Source organism: Rhinatrema bivittatum, chromosome 7 (assembly GCF_901001135.1).
Source record: "Rhinatrema bivittatum chromosome 7, aRhiBiv1.1, whole genome shotgun sequence".
In the NCBI taxonomy this organism is placed as follows: domain Eukaryota; kingdom Metazoa; phylum Chordata; class Amphibia; order Gymnophiona; family Rhinatrematidae; genus Rhinatrema; species Rhinatrema bivittatum.
Genome location: NC_042621.1, coordinates 61733789 through 61759159, shown reverse-complemented (window position 1 = coordinate 61759159; position 25371 = coordinate 61733789). Strand labels below are relative to the sequence as shown.

Genomic DNA, 25371 nt, shown 5'->3' with positions numbered 1-25371 from the left:
GCATAAGGTTTGTTGGGAAATATATCTTTATTTAAAAAATGTTAATTGTTATAGATGAAACCTGTATGGGAATATGACGAAAACGAACATGCTGAAGATATATAAGCAGCAGGAAATTTTCTAAAGTTCTCCTGAAGAAGCCTGTGAAAAGGCGAAACATGTTGAGAGGATGAAGAGGAATTAAAGGAATTTCGTTTTGAGAATGAGAGAAAAATCTGAGAAATAGAATTTTTTTCTGCTTGTGAACAAATTTATTTTGAAGATCTGTATTGTAATGAGAATCTTTTTCTGCATGTAAAAAAAATTCGTTTTGGGAACAAGAGTAAAATTTGAGAAATTTTAATTTTGGGAGGTATTACAGAAAATGGGTGTGTGTAAGGAGGTATGAATGGTGTGTGAATATGGGTTGGGATTTTTAGACGGGTATTCCTTGGGGTAATGTTATGAAATTTTGAAAGCAAAAACTTTTGAAAATTTCTTCTTTTTGAAACTAATAAAGATTGTAACATCATATATGTCACCACATGTTTTTTGGTATTAGTAGTTTTGTGATATATGATTGAATTGCCAGTGTAGTTGTAGTTTTATCCAAGGCATGATGAACACGGCTCATCTTACGAGCCTAAAAAGGCATTGGTCATAGTTTGTCAGGAGAAGTATAATTTGCCTCTGTCATGGTTGAAGACTATTTAAGAGAATGCAGGAAAACAAACATCTGGGATGACTCTACCGGCAGGAGAAATGCCCTATCAAGCTAGCCTTATACAAAATAGACTATATGCTACTTAATTTCTCCATTACCATCCAATTTCTAGCCCTAGAGAATATTTAGCACTGCTGACCGTATTGTACAGACATCTGCTACCCAAAAATATCAAAACACTTGTCTTCATCAAAGTTAATTACTTTAAACTTTTTTGGCTACTCTTGGAAAGTTTAGAAAGCTTCCTCAGAGCCAAGTGGTGACAGACTTCTAGTAAAAGATGAAAATAGTAGTAGTGGTGATGATGATAAACATGATGATGTGGGTGGGGATGATACTAATAATGATGCTGCTGGTATTGCTTGAGCTCATGACATTCTTACCTAAGTCACAATTTTTTTTTATGGTGGTGGAGGCTCCTGATTTGTCAGTGCTTTTGCCATAGACATAGACTAGAAGAAAACATTTGCTATACTCACTATCAGGTAAATTTTAATAAGAAGCACGCAGCCACGCATGTGTCCATTGGGCATGTGAGCAAAGATATGCTTAATTTTATATCGTATGTGCAAGTACATGTGTATCATTTAAAATATCCCTGTCATGTGTATGTGTGCAGCCTGTACGTGCATATTTTAATAACATGCTCATACAAGTGACCATATGGGGGGAGGGGGAGTGGGAGAGAGCGACAGAGACAGACACTCTATATATCTTCCACTGTAAGAGGGCACTTTCAACTCAGGGTGGGTTTGGGAGGGCAGTGTTACATTGGTCTGTCTAGGGTGCAAGGGTCTGTCAACCCTTGTAACACTGCCACCCACAAAACCCACCCTAGTTGAAAGTGCCCCTCTTACAGTAGGAGATACATAGAGTGTCAGATTGTCTCTAACAGAGGTGCTCTCTCTCTCGCTCCAAAGTTGGGGTTGGGTGCATAGGTCTTGGCCATGCCCTGCTCCTTTTCTGCCTCCTTATTCTTGACACGAGTACTTCCACATACGCATGTATGGGGCCATTTTTGCACAATCTACCTGTATGTCAAGATAGTAAATTGAGGGCATTGGTCCTTCAGAAACACCAATTGTAGCTTCTTCAAGCAAAAGCAAGCCACCAGTTTTGTCCTCCGATTTTAGCATCTCCCAAGGGTTGATGAAGTCCTAGGACATCTAATATGTGACAATCCTATAGTAGATTGCTTAGCACAATTTTTCTGCAGCCTATACAATGTGCAAGAAACCCAATACCTGCTTTCAAAACTAGTTCCTTGTTGAACATCTGTAAATGAATGGTCATCCGTCTTTAATGAAAACAAAATAGCTTAGAGAAACTTTTATGAGTGAAAAAGATACTGTAACTTTCATGAATAAATATTTTATATATTTTATTCAAGAACAAGCTTGCTAAAATTGAATTAAGTGGATAGTCATAAACCAATGGAGGGCCTATAAGCATAACTCAGTACATAATGTACATCTTTCACTTGCACATTTGTAACAATATTATTTTAACATTTCAGCGAGTTTCCATCATTCTCCAGCTATTTGTGGGCGGCAGCTCTATTGATCTATAAAGGGTCAAAGAATTTTGAATGTGATGATCCTCAATGCAGACTCAGTGACAGGTGAGTCAAAAATGCTTTAATTACAGCAATACCCTTCCTGTAAGATCCATATTTGACTATGTAATATGTTCATTTTGGATAGGTATAATAGTTCTAGTACACAGAATTTTACATATATAATTTAGAGCAGGCATCCCCAAACTATGACCCATGGATCACATTGGGCCTGCAGCTGAATTTTATCCAACCTGTTCTGGCAGGAGGAGAGGCGGGTTACATCTGGCCTTCAGCAGTAGGAGGAGGAGCCATGGGAGCGTGTTCAGCTACTGCCACCCACTCTGATTCTTACCATCCATACCAGCACCTTGAGCATGTGAAAAAATCAGAGTGGCACCTTCTCTTGCTGCTGATCTTGCAAATCACAAGATCAACCATGAAAAGATGTGACCTGCAATTATTGCACATGCTCAAGTTATCAGTATCAGAGGGGATGGAAGAGCCAGCGGGATTCCCAATCCTCACTGATAGAAGAGAAGTCAAGCCGCTATAGATTGCTGCAAAAAAGGTGCATACTAAAAAAAAAGTTTCACCTCAGTCACACATGCAGAACTCAGACAGACCCTTACCAAATACAGAATAGAGAGACCATAAAGCAGAAATAGAAATGTGCAGATAGAAAATGAAAACTGCAGCAAGCCAGACACTGTATACAGTTCAACAATAGAAAAACAAACATCATTCCTCAAAGTATCAAACAATAAAATCAAGAAATACAAAATATTGATCATAATAAAATCATACTAATAAAAGGAACACATGTTTCAAAAAGTTGGCAAATAGAACATCCAATAATTAAAGATTCATGTACATTTTGAAAACTTTTCAAAGCATCAATAAAATATTTCAAAACAATAGACATATCAAATAATTCCCAATAATAAGGATACAAAATATCCCTGGGAATTTTTTTACTTCTGTCATAAATTCATGAGGAGAAATGGCAGGGGAGCTATAATGCACAAACTTTCTCCTGTCTCTCACACATACACACTCGCTTACTCACACATGCACTTTTTTTTCTCTCCCACATGCTCTTACACACCTACATGCTCTCCCCTCCCCCTTATGCTCTATCACTCACACACGCAGCTCTCTCTCACATATAAGCCCTCTTCCTTACACACACACATATATATTTAGTTTTAATTTAAATGTCTTTATTTATATTCCACCATTCAGAGCTTCAAAGTAGACTACGTTTAGGTACTGTAGGTAGACAGAGGGATTACAATCTAAGTTTATGCTTGAGGCAATAGAGCATTAAATGACTTACCCAAGGTCACACAGATTGGCAGTGAGATTTGAACCCTGGTTTCCTTCATTCGCAGCCTGCTGATCTAACCACCAGGCTGCCCCTCCACACATGCACTCTCATACATGCTCTTTCTTTCTCTCTCTCCCTGGCACATGCAGGCAGCAGCGGCTTTCTCTGTGGGCCCACGTGACACTGGGAGATATCTCCTCTCTCTTCTTTGGGGAACAGATGCGGCTCCTCTCTTCTCCCAGGAGGTCCTGCCAATGCTGCTCCTGTTTCTCAATGCCGCAACCTCAGAGTCCGTTTTTTTTTTCTGGCCCCCACGCAGCCCCTCCCTATTGCTCCTTCCATCTGCTATGATTGGGCCTCCATCTTCCCATCCACACGGGCCCATGACACACTTCCCTCTTCTGACCCCCGCAGGTGGGAAGAAGGCTGCTCAGTTACCATTGCCCTGTAGCTGGCACCAGCGTACAGAGTGTTGGTTCCATGACTGAGAGGACCAGTGGAAGCACTAGATGGCTGCCTCCAAATCCGTGATGCCATAGGAAATCACTAACAGGCCGATACACAACGGTGTGCTCTGCTTTGAGCACAGTTTAGCCCCGGTTTGGCCACGCATTTTAGACATGCTATTATTACCCCTTATGCTGTAATGGGTAATAATAGCGCGTGGAGCGCTCATCACTTGCAAATGCATGTTGATGAGCCTATTAGTTATTATCCCAGAATACTGAAAGTAAAATGTGCAGCCTTAGAAAGCACCAGGAAAGTGTACAGAAAAGCAAAAAAAAAACAACCTGCTTTTCTGTACACCCTCGGACTTATTATCATAGTGATATTAAGTCGGAGGCACCAAAAGTAAAAAAAAATCCAAAAAAAGTCAAAAACGGAGGCTCAATTTTATCATTTTCCGAATCCATGGCTGTCAGCGGGTTCGACAACAGACGCCAGTAAAATTAAGCGACGGTTGTCGGATCCGCTGACAGCCACCGCTTCCACTAATAAGGAGGTGCTAGGGATGCGGTATTGTCCCTAGCGCCTCCTTATTAGCGCGACACCTAATTTAAATGAAGAACCGCATGCCCAGGAGAAGCGCCTGGGCGTGCGTCGGGAGAGCGGGCACTCAAACTCGGAGCGCCGGCTCTCCCGTATGTTTTACTGAATTGGCCTGTTAGTTCACCTAGTGCTTCCACTGGCCCTGGAGGCGGTGCCACAGATATTGCAGTGCCAGGGGTTTCCAGTGCTCTCCGGCAGAAGAGAAGGATGCCCGGTCAAGGCGGGAGGAGTTAGGCTAGAAGGCGGCAGTGTGAGTGAGATGAGGTCAAGAGGAGGGGGTGGAGAGTGAAAGGAAGGGAATATGAGAGAGGGGAGAAGATGGAAAGGGATGGAGAGAAGGGAGAAGGAGTAAGAGATGGAAAGAGAGATGAAAGGAAAAGAGGAGGAAAGAGAGGAAGTAAATTGGATGGGGATGTGCAAGTGGGAGAGGAATGGGTGAGTGTGACATGGGCGTGGGTGCCACAAACACACCACCCTATTCATACCTCCCCCCCCCCTTTCAGAGGGCAGATAGCCTCCACCCTTCCTCAATATCTCTAACACTGAAATGGCTAGAGACTAAGGGAAACCACCTCTCCCCTTCCTGACCTCCTTCCCCCCCCCCCCCCCCACCACCACCCCGTCCATTGAAATACCAAGGTGGGACAGCTCCCCCAGTCCTCTCAGTGATTTGAAATGTTGCTTAAAAAGTTTGGGGACCCCTGATTTGGTGGGCAATTTCTTAACTGCCCACATTGATGCAAAGTCAACTGCCCATGAGCAGGGGTGGATTGTAGGAAAATATCAGCCCGGGGGATTTTTTTCAAAAACCAGCTCACAGGTATCTGTCTGACTCCCTTGTGCAATTTCCTTGCAACGTGTGTTTCAGCAGTCCCCAAAAGCATGCCAAACTGACCCTTCATAGGTAAATGTGACCTGAAGCCTGGTAGAATTGAGCCAAAAAAAGTCTCCAAAATAAATTTCACATTTTTCCTAAATAACTAAAAAGTAAAACATACCCTAGACCAGGAGTGAGCAAACTACATGCCCTCTTCCATCCATGCAATCAGTTGCAATCTGCCCCCAAGTCTGGTTTTATCTCTCATAATTACATCTTGAATTCCTGGTCTGGTATTAAAGTCTCTTTAACCAATAGCTAAGTAATATGACAACCACACTGCCAGCCAGTGTCAGAAACACACAGTCTCTCAGACACAAATACCCCCACACACTCTTTCAGACATTCATTTTGTGTCTGAGAGGATGTGTGTGGTTGTTTCTCTCTCTCTCTGACACACACACTCTTGCTCTCAGTGTAAGGGGTGTCATAGAGAAAGTATGTATCTAGTTGTCTTTCTGTGTCAGGGAGAAAGACAGACACATACTCTCTCTGTCTGATACACACATTCTTTCATTGTGCTGCTGTCTTATGCTCACACAGTGAGTGTCCCTGTTCCAGTACTGCCATATCATTATCTAAAATGTTTTTGCTTGGTGTCAGCCTTTTCCCAGCCTACAACAGCCTTCTCCCTCTCCTACCCCCACCCTTACCCTTCTTGGCACACCTGCTCCACAGCCAGCTGACCCTTTCAGGAGGAAAGCCCAGCCTATAGAAGCCTCCTCTGACCCTGCACAGGCAGGTCCTCTTGGCTCACCCCATCCCTTTTTGGGACTGTAGTTTGCTTCCACTTCTCTGTACCCTCCTACCCTGCCACCATTCCCGTGCATTCCCATGGGCTGAGAGCTGCAGAGTCTGCTGTTTTTATACTAATCCTTATTGCATCGCTTAAGTAGCACTTTAACATGAATGCACATTTTTTTCAAGGTCATAGTAAACGTTTTTAGCATGAGTTTTATCGCTGGCATTATTAAAGTCTGAGGCATCCTGTTATGATGTTTGCTTTCGTTTTGCTGCTGTATAATTTTTAATGGTGTGACTGACATGTATCACATTAATTTTTTAATTTTTTTTTTTTTTACTTTGACTTGCTATAGATTGGAATAGCAAGAGTCTGATCTGAATTTCTTGAAAATATTTTGAGGATCAGCCAGTGTCAAAAAATACTTCATTTTGAATAATGATTTATGTAGCTTCATGTGCCACTAATCACCACATGCTCAAAGTTTTGTATAAACTATACTTTCAATATAGATTACAAAACAATGTATCTATAAAATATTATTATTCATAGTAATGATATTATTACAAAGCTTAGGAAACAAATATTTAATCTTACATGGTGATAGCTCAACATATTTGTACCAGAATTATTTAAGGGAAGACTGATGTTATTTACAGATAATAAAATGTTCCTTATTGTATAGCCATCACAGTAGATGCTGGCAATTCATCATAAAACTATTGCATCATGTTATTTTTGTTATGGTTTTCATAAGTATGAAAAACCTAAGGACATGGAAATCCATAACAGATGACGCACTTTCTAGCTGTATCTCTTTAATTCTATTCTGGAGGAGTTAAAGGTCCAAGGTAAAGTCAAGGTCTTTGAACCTCTATAGTAGAATCATTAAATAGCAGGTCTGGTGTTCAGGATGTCTGCAATGAGTATGCATGGGATACATTTGCATGCAAATCTCTCTCATGCATATGTTTTGCAGCTATCCTACACACCAGACCTGGTGGGTGAGGCTCAAGCACCAGATTGGGAAACACTGCTTTCATTAAAATGGGGTATAAAGGTCCTGTCCATCGGGCATTATTGTAATTATAAGCTAAAGTGATTTGGTGTTGAACAGGTTTTATTCAAAAGATTTTTTTTTTTTTTAAACAGACAGCTGGTCGGAACAACTCAATTAAATCAGTGAAATAGTATTTCTAGATGGTTTATGCCCTTGTTACAACCAGATTGCTTGTGATCTATATGAACATTCAATGTAGTTAATACAATAGCCTCTTATATTACTAATCTATGTAAAATCACAAGTGGCATTCAGTGTGGTATTGCTGCAGATTCCTATTGAAGCACACAGTCTATTCCACTTTTCAAGGCAAACACAGAAATAAGCTTAGAATTGATCCCTTATCCTTTGTCATTGAGTAGCTCTCTTAAGAATCAGTCAGACTAAGGTTTTGGGCAGAATTAGGACAAAAAGGCACAAAAAGCCTGCAAGTTTGTTTGCTGGCTACATTTTGAAACAGGGCATCATTTGCCCAAGAATTTAATTTCCTGCATCTTCTGGAAAGGAAAACTTTAAAGCTGCATGCAGAGTTAATAGAGGAAGCTTTCCTGGATGTGCACACACTTGTATCTGCAGCTCTCACACACATGCATGGATCAAAACAAAAAACCTCTCATCAGAATCCTCATGCCCTCCTTGAATTGTTTGGAAATTTTAGTTTAGATAGGACATCATACACAAAAGTTATTAGGAAGGCTCTCAGACATAGCGATACAATCAAACTGTTGTATTTACAGAGTGACATAGTATAGATGGCATCCGGTCTTCCCAGCAAGTTTCTTATGGAAGTAACTGCTGCTCGGTGCACATTACCCCCAAGTTTCTGTGAAGGGTAGAAACTGCCACTCGGTGCAAGTTATCCTCAAGCCTTATGTTAAGGGTAGTATATGGACAATGAAAACCAAGCACTATAAATCGCATATCAAAATGACTGCTATCAACATTTTTTTCAGGGTGAGCAGCCTTCTTGATCATTCAGACAATGCTGCTTGAACATGCAATGCTTTTGGACTTGCCTGTCAAAGCACTCCTGCACACTTTTTCCCTAATGTCTGCATATTAGTACCCTGGACAGCAAAAGTCAGGACCCTGACATGTTCCTTCCACCGTCAAAGTGGAGAGTGATGTTGCAGTTGCATCAAAATCATGAAATCTAATTGGTTAGGGGGTTGTAAATCTCAAACTTGCTATTAGGGGCAGTAGCAGCTGCTCTGTGCAGGTTACCTCGATGCACCTTTTCTTCATTTCCACCTCTAGCTTTTAGGGATTCACAGTGTTTATCCCATGCCTTTTTTTTTTTTTTTTTTTTTAATTCATTTACTGTTTTTTTTTTTCCTTCACCATCTCTTCCGGAAGGGCATTCCAGGCATCCCTTTCGTAGGAGGTGGTGAAGACGAAATCAGTAAATTTTGTACCAGAGAAAGTGGTGAAAGCAGTTAGCCTGGCTGAGTTTAAAAAGAGTTTCGACAAGTTCCTATTAGCAATGTAGATCAGGAAAAGCCACCGCTTATCCCTGGTTATGAGCAAGGAAGAAGGCTTGGACCTGTTATAAACGACGTGAGCGTGAGCCCCTCTTGCCGTGCCACAATTGTGGACCCAGTCCAACCTTGTGGACTGGGTCCAACCTTGTGGACTGGGTCCTAAGATTTGTGCCAACAGTGGATGAACGAGTCTTGGCATGGGCCAGGCTATGACAGAGTCCAAGGTTGAGGCTGAGGCTGTGGACGACAGTGATGGGGCTGAGGCTGAAGACTTCATGAAGGCTGAAGCTGAAGGCTTGGCAAAGGTAGGGCTGATGGCTTGAGCAAGGCTGAGCTTGCACAATGCAAGGCTGAGGACTGGAACAAAGCAAGACTTGGAACCAAGCTGAAGCCAGAAGACTTGGAACCAGGCTGAAGACGGAAGCCTTGACCAGCAGTGCAGGCTTAAGCAAGCCTGGATACTGGAACCAGGAAACCTTGCTGAGGCAAGGCTGAGTTTCTGAGAGCCCTTTTATTGGGCAAGTGATGATGACATCTGAGGGCTTTTCCCGCCACAGGCACTCTGAAGCTGGATTGCGCATGCTTGCGCCTAGGAAGCAGGAAGAGAGCGGTGGCATCTCCTGCATGGTGACAGCATTTCCCTGCCACAGGGAGTGGCAGCATTAGGCTGACGGCAGTGTGCAGGAGGTGCTGGATAGAGGGCGAGTGCTGTTGCTCATGGGGTCCCTGCTGCAGGTGACAAAACGTAACAGTACCCCCCTCCTCACTTCAGATTCTGAGGAGACTAAGCTGGGGCCTAGGCAGCCCTGACACAGATCTACAGACTCTTTGGTTTCGAGACTGAACTGAAGAGCCATTTGAGACTGTAGGCTTGGACTAAGACAGGTGTTGATCCTGATTGACAGGCAAGGGTCTTTTGGCAGGAAGACAACGTAAAGCAGGAGAAGAATGTGCGCTGGAGAAGCAGATCTGGTATTTCAGGCAAAGAGGTTCGAGGCAAAGTGCCTGGAGATAAAGATGAGGCAGCACAATGCTCCTGACAAGATGGACCCTCAATGATCAATCTGTAGGGTGCTCCAGTAAATGGCCAGTTGGAGTCAGAGCCAAGGTAGATCAAAGTGCAAGAGGACTGGATGCCTTGGATGGTACATAAAAATTAAGATCTTCTTAGTGAGAACCAAACTGCATAGTAATAGGCAAGGATGCAGTGGTCAAACAGCCAGGCAAAGGTTCTCCGCAGACCGACTAAATGACACAGGGGGTGGTTAGATTCCTGTATAAAGATACCCCCAGCTCTGGAGTCTACCAAAGCATCAGTCTGAATTGAGCCAATACCAATACCATACATTGCAGAGAGGAAGCAGGATGTTGAAGGACTGATCTTCCAACTAAACTCGTCTTTATGGAGTTCTCAGGTCTCCTGGGACATCCACAGATAAAGTGTCCTTGTGCTGTGAAGTAGAGGCAGAGGTTATTCTGTCTTTGTCTTTGCTTTTTGTCGAGCCAGAGTTGGGTATTACTCAATTGCATAGGTTCTTCGGAAGTCACAACCCTCGGCAATTCCAAAATGGGCTGCGAAAGATTTAGAAGCCTAGGAGCCACAGGTATGGTGCAATAAGAGCTCTTCTTTTCCCCAGCTTGTTCCTAGAATCTGAGATCTATTTGAATAGCCAGGCCAAAAAGTGCTGCTAGGGTCAGGGGAAGATCTCGGACTGCTAATTTGTATTTTATTCTCCCAGATAACCCCTTGCCAAAAAATGGCAGTTTGGCTGTCTTCACCCCAACCATGTTCAGAAGCTAGGGTGCAAAATTCCACTGCATACTTGCTGACCAAGCAAGTGCCTTGATTAATATGAAGAATTTCTGTAGCAGTGGACGAAAGGTGGCCGAGTTGGTCAAAAATCAGACAAAACTGTTGTAAGACGTTATCCAAGTTTCTGAGAGGTCATCTTGTTCCCACAAGGGGGAAGCCCAGGCAAGAGCAGGACCATCCAACAGGGAGAGAATATACGTAATCTTGACATGGTCAGAAAAAAAAAAATGAGCTGGCTGTAATTCGAATTGCATCTTACAAATCACCACTATACCTCAGAGGTGGCAGAAGCTGAATCATGGATTCTAACATCCGAATGGGTGAAAGATCCACCAGAGCTAGAACTGGAACCCAAGGCTGACATATCATATCTAGGCACTAAGACACGTCTGTAGTGAATGTTTTACTTGATTGAGTTGCTGCTGGGTCTGTTGCATGAACAGGTGCAGGAGACTAATCATTTCCATTTTTTGCTCCTTCATCTGGGTGATCAAGGCAGCAATTGCCCATCGCGGGGACACGTTCACCAAGCTCATAGCCTCAGCAATCTGTTGCAAATGACGTGAGCTCCTCTTGCCATGGCACAATTTGTTCAACCTCATGGGCTGGGTCCTAATATTTGTGCAGATGGCAGGTGAGCAAATCTTGGCACAGGACAGGTTATGATAGAATCCAAGAGTCTATACAAGGATAAGGTTGAGGCTGTGGACTTGACTGTGTCAGGGCTAAGGCTGATGAAGGCAAGGCTGAAGCTGGAGACTTGGCAAAGGCAAGGCTAATGGCTTGACAAGGCTTATGGATTGCACATTGCGAGGCCGAAGACTGGAACGGAGCTAGATGAGGAACCAGACTGAAGACTTGGATGCAGGTTGAAGATGGAAGCCTTGATCAGAAGTGCAGGCTTAAGCAAGCCTGGATACTGGAACCAAAGACCCTGCTGAGGCAACACTGAGCGGCTGAGAGCCATTTTATAGGGCAAGCGATAATGACATCATCCGAGGGTGCTGCAGGCCATTTAAAGGAAGCTGGATTTCGCATGCACACGCCTAGGAAATAGGAAGAGAGCGGCAGTGTCTGCTCCACGTTGGTGGAATTTTCCTGCCTCAGAGAGCAGCAGCGTCGGGCAGGCAGCTTCATGCTGCAGAGGGAGGCGCCGGTGAGTGCTGTCACTCACGGGATCCTGCCTATTCTTTGGGATCCTACCAGGTACTTGTGACCTGTATTTGAAGACAGGATGCTAAGCTTGATGGATCTGTGGTCTGACCCAGTATGGCATTTCTTATGTTCTTAGGATCTCATAAACCGTTTCTCTCTTTGGGAAAGTAGGCTAAAGGTAAGGTATTAATTGCGCTTTTGCATATTATCTGATTCACTAAAAGTAATCAAATATTGTGCATAATTTATAATAATTTACTAGCTTGATATCTTGTAAAAGCTAAATGTAGGCTATTAGCTCAAATTTTGATTTAGCATGTTCTCTTTCAGAAATAAACAGAATATTCCCAGGCTATGATTTTTAATTATACATTCACATCATTCTTATTATGTGGGTGATAACATATTAATGCCAAAGGCATTCATGTTGTTTGTATGCAGCTCTGAAAGCCTTTTATTAATATTCTAAGTAAATGCCTCTTACAAAATGATTATGCAATGACATATACAAGATTTAACCTTTGTTTTCAGTGGTGATAAGTGGATGTAGGGATAAATCACCATTGAAACCCCAGGGCAAGTGTGATTTGTGTCAATATTTTAGTTTCAGCTCCAACTGTAGTTTGATAAGCTGTACTAAACTCCACAGCCCTAGCTGAAGAAGCAGCCATAAGGAAAAGCTGCCCCTGAGATGGAATTCAGTACCACTAGACTATAGATACAAAGGTCCATCTGTTTATAAACCAAATTAAAGAGTAAGATGGAGTCGTTCATTCAATCTCTTTTCATACCTCAGTTGGCACCTAAGACTTTCGTGGAAGAAAGCCACCGCTGCAGATTCTGGCCAGTATGATGGTGGTTTCCCACATGAGGCCTCAACCTTTCTTCGCTCTCTCTACTGTATTTTGCTATGTCTCCTTGGGAAGGTCTCCTTCACACTTTCTTTCTGTTGTTCAGCGTTTGACTGTTCTGGGTAACATTCAACTCACATATTTAATTTAGAATAATGGCTCACTTCCTCAAAAATGTTTACCATAAACAAACAAAACAATCCCTTGAGGACTACTGCTAACAAGCAGAAAATTATTTTATGAGCACTTCTACAAAAAACATTTTTTAGGTAAAATTACGGGAAATGGTATCAGATTATAAAAGTGCTCCCAGTCTCATGGGCTCTTGCCCTTACAGGGCTGCAACCCTTCTCATGTCTTTAGCACTATTGGATCACGTCATCTACCTTTTCCACGTAAAATTTTTCTTTTCTCCGTGTCAACTGTGAAAAATATAACCCAACTTACCCAATAAAATTGCTTATTTAAAAATCTTATTCTTATGTGAATCCCTCTACTTAATCACTTATCTTTTTTGCGATGCATATACTGCTTAACTCTCCTGTTAGTTTTTTAATTCGCGGAAGAACAGCTGATAGCAAGGAGGCGAATTAAAAAACTAACAGGAGAATTAAGCAGTATATGCATCGCAAAAAAGATAAGTGATTAAGTAGAGGGATTCACATAAGAATAAGATTTTTAAATAAGCAATTTTATTGGGTAAGTTGGGTTATATTTTTCACAGTTGACACGGAGAAAAGAAAAATTTTACGTGGAAAAGGTAGATGACGTGATCCAATAGTGCTAAAGACATGAGAAGGGTTGCAGCCCTGTAAGGGCAAGAGCCCATGAGACTGGGAGCACTTTTATAATCTGATATCATTTCCCGTAATTTTACCAAAAAAATGTTTTTTGTAGAAGTACTCACATATTTAAGCCATCTCCATATTCTCCCTTTTACTGTTTGGACAATTGATGTGCATGTGTCCTCCGATCCAGCTTTTGGTTTTCATTCTTCCCTTCCAAAACATTCCAAGGTTCTTCCACAGGCACTTGGACGGTTTTTTTTCTGCCAGCTTTTCTGCCTTGTTCCCTTTTCATTGCGCCCTAGGTTGCTGGTGCTACTCTTAGTGCCACTTTGCCGCTCATTTTGACTCAAGGGTTCATTCAATGTTGTTGGTGCCCTCGTTTGAAGCCTTGAGGTGTTCTTCACGCTCCTGATGCTTTGTGCTCCTCTGTCAATGCCTTAGAGAACTCCTGGAACTGCTGGTACCCTCCTGATGCTTTCTGCTCCTCTGACAATGCCTTAGAGAACTCCTGCTACTGCTGGTACCCTCCTGATGCTTTCTGCTCCTCCGACAATGCTACTGCTGGTACCCCTTCGCCTCTTTACAGTGTCTTTGGCTACTCATGCCACTTTTGGTGCCACTTGACCAGTCTAGCTACCTTGGAATTCTTTCCTCTTCTGATGGTTTCTTCCCACAAGGTTCAGGAGAATTTGAGAAAAACCCCAGTTCTGGAACTCAAAATATGCTGCAATGCTTCCCCTATTGACTTTAATGGCAAATGAAAAAAAACACTTATTTTTAAACAAATGAAACAAATTGAAGTTGCCATGAAACAAATAGATACATTTTTTGTCTTCTGCTCATCCTTAATGATTATAGACTATTGCTAGCAAAATTGAGTGCAATTTTTTTTTAAAGTTGAATTGATCCCCCTTCAAACCACAAAATATCTGGTTGTGTTCATATTTTCTGCAGCCCGTGAATTTTGTATCCTTTCCACCTTCCTGCCGAAAGAGAAGCATGTGCATAAGTCCAGGAAGAGATATTTATCAGAACTGCCACAGACACTTGTGTCTCTTGGTGAGAGGGGCAAGACATATTCCTTCAGCCAGGGGAGAGAAGTGGACTGTGCAAGTGCTCAGAAAAATTCCTTGCCAGATCCTCAATACATAATCCCTGGATTGTATTTTGTAACTATAAATTATTTGGGTAATGATTTAAGAGACTCAAGTATCATCAAAACAGGAGGGGTCATTGACTGTGATTCCTGGGTCACTGATTTTGTATCATCCCATTTCTAATTCCTAAAATTAATTTCTAATTTTTAATTTAAAGGCAATACCCGCCACTTATAATGTGGTCATTGCCAACAGTAAATTACAGTACATTCATTAAATATACCAGGCACAGTTCCAAAGTGTCAAGCTGGGACATCTCTGGCCAATTCAAGAAGTAAAAAGAGAAGATGAGACTGTGTGTAGTTTGGATTGTCTCTTTAACCTATCCTAGCTAGATACCATACAGTTTACTTCTACTCTCCCTGAAGGAAGAGGCAAGAAACATAATACATAGGGGTGTGTATGGAAAAAAAAATTATGTTATTTCAGATTTATATTGTGTATAATCTTACCTATCCCATTCATTTTTATTTTGTTTAGCATATGCTGTTCTTTTACGATGCACATTGTAAAGCATAATGGGGTAGATTTTAAAAGCCCTGCACGCGTAAATCCTGCAGGATTTACACGCGCAGAGCACTCGCGTGCCGGCGCACCTATTTTGCATAGACCACCGGCGCGCGCAGAGCCCCAGGACGCGCGTAAGTCCCGGGGCTTGCTAAAATGGGCAGTCCGGGGACGTGTCTGTGGTCCGGGGCGGTCCAGGGGCGTGGCCCGTGTCGGAGCCTGACCAGTCAGTGCGCGCAAGTTACGCCTGCCAGGAGCAGGCGTAACTTCATCAAACAAGGTGGGGGGGGGGATTTAGGTAAGGCCGGGGGGTGGAACAAAAAAAAAGTTACCTCTTAGGGAACGGAGGCAGGCTGCGTGGTTCGGCGCGTAGGCTGCCGATTTTGCGCAGCCTTGCGCGCGCAGACCCCGGATTTTAAAAGATACACGTGGCTACACGCATATCTTTTAAAATCTCGCGTACTTTTGTTCGCGCGTGCGTATTTTTTTAAGATCTGCCCCAATGTGTATATATTTTTACCATACATATAATTTGTCAAATTTTGCAAATTGTGTTTTTAGTGTGCACTGAAAACACTATCAACAATAGGGATGTGCACACACAAAAAAAATTTGTTTTGTTTTGTTTTTTTTTAATTTTGGCTGGTATTCATTTTTTGGTTTAGTAACTTTTTCAGTTTGGTTTTTTGCCAAACCAAAATAAACATTTACATTTAAAAGAATAGGGCCTCCCCAGAAACATTCCCGCTCACCACTTCTTCAGGACCAGGCACTATCTCAGGGCCTCCCCCAAGCCCTTCTACTTCCCCCAAACCCTGCCAATATCTCAGGGCCATGGCCTCCCTGAACCGGGCAAATCTAAGCACACGCAACATTACCCACAAAAATGAGAAAAAAAAATACAAGAATTAATATTTTTCAAAAACAAATTTCAACAATTTTAATCCATCATGAAATGGTAAACAAATAAACATGGGTATAGCTTGCTTATTGCGGCGGTTACTACCCCTAACTAATTAAGCTAGATATTTCACTTAGAGGCAGTTCCAACACTGCTCTCTGCATTAATGGTGGGGGTAGAAGGGAAATAGAATCAAAAGGTTACTAAGGGCCAAGAGTAACAGATAAGGTCCATCAGGTCTAGAGGACGTGTATAAAGAGGAGGCAGCAAAACACTGCACGGAGTGGCAGTAGCCACAGAGGCATTCACGGAGCGGGATGCCAGTGGCCAGTGGTTGGTGTTCCACCTTCATGGACCGGAAGGATGGAGGGCTGCCATCTCCAAATTTTAAAAAAAAACCCCAGGGGTGGGTAAGAGTATGTAAAATTAACGGACAGTTCAAAGGCTATAAGTATTACCAATTATTAGGCTTATTCAATATTTGATGATAGTTAATGTGGCTTTCAATGCATACTTCACTTTCAATGCATATCCAGCATAGCTCTCTGCTTCAACGGCAGGGGAGAAGAAAAACTGATACTTCACGCATATCCAGCATAGCTCTCTGCTTCAACGGCAGGGGAGAAGAAAAACAACCAATAAGGGCTGAATAACATAGTCTGAATTACATAGTCTGGGTAAACAAATAAGCATGGGTGTAGCTTGCTTATTGCGGCGGTTACTACCCCTAACTAATCAAGCTTGATATTTCACTCGGATGCAGCTCCATCACTGCTCTCTACATTAATGGTGGGGTTGGAAGGGAAATAGTAACCTTTGGTTCTAAGAGCCAAGAGAAACAGATAAGTATGAGAAAAAAAAGAAGTGTGAAGCTTTCTGGGCAGACTGGATGGGCCAATTGGTCTTCTTCTGCCGTCATTTCTATGTTTCTATGTAAACATGTGCCAATCACATAAACGTACAAAAATATCAAATATAATATAAACCATTTGCTGGAAAAGCCCCTCCCCTATTCCCCTATATTCTAAAAACCACACAATTACCAACATACACTCCTACTCACTCATACCATACCAACCTCAAATATAAAATGATAAAAGAAGACAGAAAAATACAGAAGAGAAGGAAAGAATGTGAATGTCTTCAGAAACTCCTATGCAACTCAAAGAGAATCTTGCGGTTGAAGTCTCTTCAAAGAGTAATGATGCTTCAACTATAACTCGCCAGTCTTCAATACTTCTTGCCTCCTCCTCATACTGTATAATTCCATTTTTTTCTAGCTTTCCCGACAGAGTTCTTCGTTTCACCCACAGATATCAGGGTTCCTCAGGGGAAACTTAAGACATACCTAAACCCTTAGACAACATAATACTCCTTAGATGGTAAAAATATCTCAACATGAACTTTTTGATATGCTGTCTTTATTCCAAATGACATTATGAATCCATTGTCGCTCAAACACTGTTTCACTTTCCAGTGAAGAATTTCACTCTCTACGAACAAATATAAATATCAACTAAATAAATTTACCCCCAAAACCAAAATAAAATCCATGGGCTAGCCACAATGCATAAGTTTGATTTTTTGAGACATTATTGAAGGGTGAAGGTTTACAATATATTGATAGAGGATATATTATGTTGTTTAAGGGTTTAGGTATGTCTTAAGTTTCTCAGGAGGAAGCCCTGAGGGTGAAACGAAAAATTCTTTGTCGGGCATGCTAGAGAAAATGAAATTATACAGTATGAGAAGGAGGCGAGAAGTATTGAAGACTGGTGAGTTATAGTTGAAGCACCATTACTCTTTGAAGAGACTTCTATGCAACTCAATGAGAATCTTGCAATTGGAGTTTCTGAAGACATTCACATTCACTTTCCTTCTCTTCTGTATTTTTCTGTCTTATTCTTTTATTATTTTATATTTGGGGTTGGTATGGTATGAGTGAGTAGGAGTGCATGTTGGTAATTGTGTGGTTTTTAGAATATAGGGGAATTGGGGGAGGGGCTTTTCCAGCAGATGGTTTATATTATATTATTAGCTATTTTTGTACAATGTTTGTGATTGGCACATGTTTACATTTCTTGCTGGATTGAAATTGTTGAAATTTGTTTTTGAAAGAGTTTGTTAAATTCGTGCATTGTATTTCTCTTTTTCTCTTATTTTTGTGGGCAACGATATTTGTGTTTATATGAGAGAAGATTTAACATTATCCCCAGGGCCCTTGGTTCACCCCATCCCCTGCAAAAAGAGCCAAAGCCAGAGCCTTCCCTGGCCGCCACTTTTCCCTATTACCAGAAAATGTAAGTGAATCATAAAAAGCTATAAACGTAAAATAGTAACATAATAAATGATGGCGGATGGAGATTTAAAAAGCCCGTCCAATCTGTCCAGCAAGATGTTTAGGGCTGTAACTGCCGCCTTCTGCGGGTTACCCCCATGCCTTCTATTTAAGGTTGTACCTGCTACTCCATGCAGGCTACCCCCATGCCTTCTTAGAAGCACAACGCAGCACAGTCACTGCTATTTTGGGGCTCAACTGCCATTCCAAGCAGAATTCCTAATGCTGCACTAACATTCTCGTCAGTAGGGTTCATTTGTGTGTTTCCCATGTCTTTAATTCAATTACCGTTTTCCTTTCCAGGCATCACCACCCTATTCACGAAAAAAATGTTTCCTGATTTTGTTCCCGAGTCTACCCCCTTGGAGCGTGACATCACGATTCCCAGTTTTACAGATTTCTTGCCCTTGGAAAAGGTTTGTTTCTGGTGCAATATGAATACCTTAAATGCCTCTCTCACATCCCTCCATCTCTCTTCTCCTCTAGGGCAGAGATTTCTAAACCTGTCCTGAAGGACCCCCAGCCAGGCCCAGTGTTTCCCTTAGGCAGACTAGGCAGTCGCCCAGAGCACCAACATTTTGGGGATGGCAGAATCCCAAGCAGCAAGAGGCACTTTGTGGGAACAGCCAATATTGCCAAAGAAGGAAATGTTTTGCCAGGGCTGCTGCCGAGAAGTACGTTGGGAATGGGGGAGGGTAACGTAACTGAAGGTTTGCCTAGGGCGCCAAATATTCTTGCACCCTCCCTGCCCCCAGTCAGGTTTTCAGGATACCCACAATGAATATGCATGAGATAGATTTGCATATACTTCCTTCATTGCATCCTGAAAACCTGACTGGCTGGGGGGGGGGGGGGGGGGTCCCCAATGATAGGTTTGGGAATCATTACTCTACAGTATACATATTTAGGTCCTTCAGCCTCATCTCATACAGCTTTCAATGCACACCCTATACCATTCAGACTAGAGGCCAATGGGACCAGAATGAAAGAACAAGGCTGAGATTAGGAATAAGACTTACACCAAAGACTAAATCAAAGCTCTGGCAAGGTACTGACCATGAGGCTGGAATATATCTGAGTCCAAACCAGAACAGTATGACTACCAGCATGAAGTACATGTCATAGAGTTGGGAGGACCGAGCAGAGTGTCTAGGAAGCAGGCCATAGTGCTCGGAGGACTAAGCAGGTTCACTGAGGCCCACTCCTGGAGGGAAGCAAGAACTGCTCAGAAGGTCTACCAGGGAGAGGAGGAAAAAGATTGGGACAACAAGAGAGAAAAGAGGGGGTTGTGAAAGAGAAAGGTTGGGACAGGTGAGGGTGGGTGCAAAAGTCTGTGATGTGGATGGGCTGAGGGAGGTGGGGAGAGGAGACTAATGGGGATGAGCTGGGGTTGTGGGGTATGGGAGGAAGAATGACTAGTGGGACTTTGAGTGATACTCCAGTTTTTGTTTTGGCCATGAGTATTCCCCATGTCCACATTACCTCTCTCTCTGGACATTTATTTATTAGTTAAAATGTATTTCTTGTACACATACCTCCAGTAGTTGGTAGCGGACTACAAGTGCACATACACAAAACAATATAAAACAATAAAATGAATCAATCAGAAATAGCATAAATATAATAGCATGCCGTAAAAATATTTTCTACTTTTGTGTGCCGTCAAATGGTAATTTATTTATTTTATTTATTTAAAAGTCTTTTATACCGATGTTAGTCGAAACATCACCTCGGTTTACATGGAACAAAAGCAACGGAAATTACAAGTAACAGGGGAAGGTTAAGGGGTACAAAAAACCATAAGGAGAGCAGAGAAGCATAGGAACAAACAACAAGTGAACTATAATGTCATAAGAACAAGGTCATAGTCAAATTCAGGTCATGATCCATCACAATTCAATATTCATCAAGGGTGTTGGGGAAAGGCTTGTTTGAATAGCCAGGTTTTGAGCTGGGCTCTGAATTTGGTGATGCAAGGTTCAAGTCTGAGGTGGGTTGGGAGTGAGTTCCAGTGCATAGGTCCAGCAATGGAGAGCGCCCGATCCCTTGTAGCTGTGAGGTGCGCTTTTTTTTAGGGATGGCACATGGAGGGACCCTTTGTTAGTGGTCCTTGTCGGCCGATTCGAGCAGGCAAATTGGAGGGGATCTGCCAGCCAGTTGGAGTGATGGGAATATAAGGCTTTATGTATAATGGTCAGGGATTTAAAGAGGATGCGGGAGGGAATAGGGAGCCAGTGTAGGTCCTTCAGTATGGGGGAAATGTGGTCGTATTTGTGAGCGTTGGAGAGGATTCTGGCTACAGTGTTCTGTAGCATTTGGAGGGGCTTTAAGGAGGAGTAGGGTAGGCCAAGAGAGAGGGAGTTACAGTAATCCATCTTGGATGCCAGTGTAGCCTGGACGACAGTGCGGAAGTCACTAGCGTGAAGGAGAGGTTTAAGGTTTTTTAAGACTTTAAGTTTGAAGAAACCCTCTTTGAGTATGGCACTGATATGTTTTTTGAAGTTCAGTTGTTGGTCGATTAGGACCCCCAGGTTCCTTACGCAGGGCTGTGCATGAGGAGTCTTGATAGCAGAGTCAATTGAGAGTGCAGGATTAGTAGGGGGCTGATGGGATATGAGGAGGAGTTCAGTTTTGGCAGTGTTTAGAGCGAGGTGGAGGTTGGTAAGTAAGGAGTTGATGGCAGCGAGATGGTTTCCCCAGGATTCAAGGGTGTCAGATAGGGAGCCTTGAATGGGTATGATGATTTGCACATCATCAGCGTAGAGAAAGAATTTGAGGCCAAGTTCTGATAAGAGTTTGCACAAGGGGGTGAGGTAAATGTTAAAGAGGGTAGAAGAGAGGGAGGAGCCTTGGGGGACTCCTTGGGCGAGGGTGTAGTGAGAGGACTCAGCATTGCCTATTTTCACGGTGAATTTCCTATTGTCGAGGTAGGATGAGAACCACTTAAGGGCTGTGCCGGAAAGGCCAATGTCGATTAGGCGGGCAAGGAGGTGGGTGTGATTTATGGTGTCAAAAGCTGCTGAAATGTCCAGTAGAGCAAGAAGGTAGCTGTGACCTTGATCCATTCCCCTGAGTAAGTAGTCAGTCAAGGAAAGTAAGAGGGTCTCAGTGTTGAGGTGTTTACGGAAGCCAAATTGAGAGGGGTGGAGAAGGTTGTGAGTTTCAAGGAATTCTGTAAGTTGCGAGTTGACGACCTTCTCCATGATTTTTGAGATGAAAGGGAGATTGGAGATAGGGCGAAAGTTGGCAGGGTCCTTGGGGTCAAGTGCAGGTTTTTTGAGCAGTGGTTTGACCACAGCATGCTTGAGTGGGTCAGGGACAATGCCTGAGGAGAGGGAGCAATTGATAACATCTGCAATGGGTTTGGAAATGTCAGGTATGGTGAGGAGGGCTTTGGTGGGGATAGTGTCTGATGGATGAGTCGCAGGTTTCATCTTTTTGAGGATAGATGTAATTTCAGTAGATGAAATGAGTTCAAGGTCGTTAAAGGAGGACGAGGGTGGGTCAGCGCCTGTAGCAGCTGGGAGCGAGGAGGGAGTAAAGGGAAATCGGAGAAAGATGGTTGCGATTTTGTCATGAAAGTAGCGTCCCAGTTCTTCACATTTGCTGCTGGCTGGACTTTTTTCCCCCAAAGTTCTGCTGCATTAACAAAGGTAACTGCTCAGGAAGAGAGTACCACAGTTCTGGTGCTGCCACCGAGAAGGCTCTGCTACATTAATAGAAGGTTTTTTGTTTTTTTTAATTCTTGCTCTCAGATCTTAAAGCTCGCTTGGGTTTGCAAATTCGTAGTACGAACCAGGGAATGGAATCATTCTGCAGAAGTTTATGAGCCAATATGATTATCTTATATTAAATTCTGTAATGAATTTAACCCATTAAGTTTTGCTTTTTCTTCTTTGGAGGGGAGGTAGTTATTTGTGTTGAGTTCAAACACCCCTAATCAATTTCAAAGTTATGTCCTCTGGTCACTGTGACCTCGAGGTCCCTCTCCTGGTCAGTGCATATCAGCGTTTCACCCCGACACTGCATCCAGCTCTTTTGGATTTCTGAACACCAAATACATGACTTTGCACCTTTTTGCATTGAAAACTATCAAATATTTGACCATTTCTCAAGCTCTCTCAGCTCATTCTGTCTACTCACTTAAGGGTGTCCAATCTGTTGCAGATCTGAGTGTCATCTGCAAAAGACACGCTTTTCCCATCTTATCCCTCTGCAATCTCACTTAAAAAGATATTGAACAAACTACTGCCATGACCCACCCCTTGACGCACATTTTTCTCTCTAGAGTAAATTCTGTTTTTCACTATCCTCTGTCGTCTATCACGCAACCAATTTCTAATCTAGTCAACATCTTAGGACTCACCCCCAGGCTGCTAAAGTTGTTAATCAGCCTCCTGTGTTGGAACACCATCAGAAGTTTTGCTGAAATCCATGTAAATAACATCCAGCACATCCCCTTGCTCTATTATCTAGTTACCCAATCAAAAAAAAAATTATTTAGATTTATTTGATAGGATCTGTCTCTTGAAAAAACTATGCTGCCTTGGATCCTGTAACACGCCGGATTAATTGTTTTAAAATCATTGATAAACCACTTATAAAGAAAATCTCCTGCTAAGCGAAGTGCAATTAAAAATAGACATAAAATAACAATAAGATACATAAAATAGTAACAGCAAAATCAGTTTAGAACAAATTTGCCTCTGTTTACGAAAAAGTTTATGATCCACCATAGATTGCAGGTTGTTTGGTCCAATTTTATGGACTGAATTACCTTTCATAGAAAAAGCTCTCTTCTTGGTGACAATCTCTGATAGATGATACACATAGCAAATGTTTACCTGAGTAACTAACATATGCGAAATGAAAGAGTGACCCAATCCATGTACAGCCTTATGCACAACTTTTTCTGTTAATTATTAATTATTAATTGTAATTATTATTAATTGTTATTTTGAGACTCACTGTTTAATCGTTATATGTAAAGTTTTGGAGACTCACTGTTTACCTTTTTATGTAAAAAGCCTTGGTCAGGCATGTAAGCTCCGGGCAATTTGCCGTTCTATGTAAACCGGATTGATTTGTAATTCATACAGGAATTTCGGTATATAAAAATTAAAAATAAATAAATAAATGGTTAAAGGCTTAAATTTAACACATTGCTTTAAATTACACCAGTGAGAGTGATGCAACACCGGTGTAATACGATCATGCAAATCACAAGAAACTACCATCCAAGCAGCAGCATCTTTTTAAAACCTGTAGTGCCCATAGGCAACCCTATATAAAGCAAATTACAATAATCTACTGCAAACAGAATTAGGAATTATTAGAAAGGGAATAGTGAATAAAAAAGAAAATGTCATAATGCCTCTATAGCTCCATGGTGAGACCGCACCTTGAATACTGTGTACAATTCTGGTTGCCACATCTCAAAAAAGATATAATTGCGATGGAGAAGGTACAGAGAAGGGCTACCAAAATGATAAGGGGAATGGAACAGCTCCCCTATGAGGAAAGGCTGAAGAGGTTAGGGCTGTTCAGCTTGGAGAAGAGACGGCTGAGGGGGGATATGATAGAGGTCTTTAAGATCATGAGAGGCCTTGAATGAGTAGATGTGAATCGGTTATTTACCCTTTCAAATAATAGAAGGACTAGGGGGCATTCCATGAAGTTAACAAATAGCACATTTAAGACTAATCGGAGAAAATTCTTTTTCACTCAACGCACAATAAAGCTCTGGAATTTGTTGCCAGAGGATGTGGTTAGTGCAGTTAGTGTAGATGGGTTCAAAAAGGTTTGGATAAGTTCTTGGAGGAGAAGTCCATTAACGGCTATTAATCAAGTGTACTTAGGGAATAGCCACTGCTATTAATTGCATCAGTAGCATGGGATCTTCTTAGTGTTTGGGTAATTGCCAGGTTCTTGTGGCCTGGTTTGGCCTCTGTTGGAAACAGGATGCTGGGCTTGATGGACCCTTGGTCTGACCCAGAATGGAAATTTCTTATGTTATCAGTACAAAGTCTTGTACCACAGATCGAAAGTCCTCCTGAAGCAATACATACTTAAACATGTGAAGTTTAAAAAAGCCAGACCAAATGACTACAGATAACTGAGGTTTCAAAGACAAACACTGATCAAAAATGAATCCTAGATCGCCGACAGATTCAACAAAAGGGAACAGAGTAAATAGTTCCCTAGCCCTCCCTTTTATTTATTTTTCCCCACCACTGAGGTAAGGATAACTGGTCTGTATTTCATACATCTTCTTTCTTGGCGCTTTTGTGACGAGCGACCATAAGCTCCCTCCACCACTCCTGCCTCCGAGGATCTATGGAAGAAGGTCCTTCAGCGGCCCCCGTCAGTGCATCTCCAAGCTCCTGCTTTGGCCAGCTGCACGCCAACCCTCTCTTCCGTAAATGGTGGCGCATCTACCCCTCTCCTGGATCCTAACAATTTGAGGTCCTTCAGTGAACACCAAGCAGAAAGATTTGTTTAATATTTCTGCTCTCTCCTCAGCTCTTTCCACATGCTGCTCCTGCTCTGGGTTTTCCTCTTTTCACTGATAAACAGTACCTGGAAAAAAATAGTCTTGTCCCGTCATTTTACCTCTTTTTCTTCCACTTTACCTTTCGATGCCCTGATTTCTTCTCCTTGCCTCTTTCAGCTTTGCCAAATATTCTACCCTGTGTTCCTGTTTTTGAGAGCCTTTGTATTTTTGTGAATGATAATCTCTTTGCTCTTACTTTTTCAGCCACCTCTTTGAAGACCTAGACTGGCTTCCTTTTATTTCCTATCCTGACATACAGGATTTGGTGCTACTATAATAGCTCCTTTTAGTTTAGTGCGCTGTTCCTGCCCACTGCTTTGCCCTGGATGTGGATGAGCCCATATCAGGGCACAAACTAATGTTCCTGTCTTTCTTACTAGTTTAGAACAACACTGTTGTCTCTTTTCACTTTGAAAGCTAAAATTAAATTTGTGATATTTATTCCAGCTGAGAGCAGTAGTAACTGCTGGGCACATACAGTACAGTAATGCACTGATAACTTCTCATTGC

The 25371-nt window shown here is 42.2% G+C and overlaps 1 long non-coding RNA gene across 1 annotated transcript; it reads left to right on the top strand.

Moving 5' to 3' along the window:
• The first annotated feature begins 2251 nt into the window (after positions 1-2251).
• LOC115095362 lies at positions 2252-25371 on the top strand. The gene is made up of 3 exons (XR_003857749.1): positions 2252-2324; positions 18612-18724; positions 25309-25371. It is a non-coding gene; the product is annotated as an uncharacterized LOC115095362 (long non-coding RNA).